The sequence below is a fragment of the Austrofundulus limnaeus genome, unplaced genomic scaffold (assembly GCF_001266775.1).
Source record: "Austrofundulus limnaeus strain Quisiro unplaced genomic scaffold, Austrofundulus_limnaeus-1.0 Scaffold527, whole genome shotgun sequence".
NCBI classification, from domain to species: domain Eukaryota; kingdom Metazoa; phylum Chordata; class Actinopteri; order Cyprinodontiformes; family Rivulidae; genus Austrofundulus; species Austrofundulus limnaeus.
In genome coordinates this window covers 75,469-76,568 of record NW_013952929.1, presented here as the reverse complement: position 1 = coordinate 76,568, position 1,100 = coordinate 75,469, and positions in this window count along the sequence as shown.

Below are 1,100 nucleotides of genomic sequence, written 5' to 3'. Positions count from 1 at the left end.
ACAGCAGGAACCAGACTGAGGGAAATGTGTGATAACAATAAGGGAACACAAGAGGGAGATAACACAGACTGACAAAACACACATCCTCACAGTTGTCTGAGCTTGCAAGAAGAGAGAGAAGATGGAGAAGAAGCCTCACAATGTAACTTTATGTAAAACACATGTTTACAATTATGATTAATGGTGAATGCTGTTACATGCAATTTTTTTTAAGATGACAAGTTTATTTTGCTCATTGTCCCACTCAGATTAACCATTCAATCTAAGGTTGTTCAAAGTTCTATCTTCCAGGTAAAATAATAATTGCACAGAAACCCACTCCAAAACATCTGACCTACCACTTTCACTAAATTTTGTTCTGTTCAAAAGTAGTAAAATTCAATAAATGGGAAACTGCTTCTTTAAATCTCACCATGAACATTACTCTCCCTGTTTCCACCTCTTGGAACTTTCTCCCCTTCTATCCTTCCTCCCTGCTCAGCTCTCATGGTGGAGGGCTATTTAGCACACACCAGTTAATACCTGTCTAATTTATTAGCCTCCTGCCCCAGCCCTGAAGGGCCATTAGCAACACACACTGACACAGCAGCCCGGCTTGTGTCGTAATTTATTGTCTTATTACAGTGCTGCAGCGGCATCAATTAATTATCCATTAAAGCGCTGCTGTCCCAGGATTTATGGAGGGGACTGTAGGTGCTCGGGGATGCAGTGGGAGAGGAATGAGGGAGAGCGGGATGATGAAGGAGGAAGAGGAGGCTGAGCAGGCAGACTAGAGAGCATTAGAAGATGGATGGTTGTTTTTGCTGCACTTTGGTTTGAATCATGGGATGAAAATAAAGTGAGCAGAAAGTAAAAGAATGCAAGGTAAATAATTTTTTCATTGTGGGATTATGAATCACAAAACAGCTGAAATTTTTCCAAAGTTTTCCTGTTCTGGTTCAATTTGTTTTGACTTTATGAAATCAGTGTTAGAATGGAAACAGCCTTTTTTGTCCCATGCGGGGAAATTCCGGTAATGTTCCCCTCTTAAATACCAAATTTGTAGTGTTAAATTAACTTAAATTAAATTAAAAAAATTATATATACAGTATACTATATAC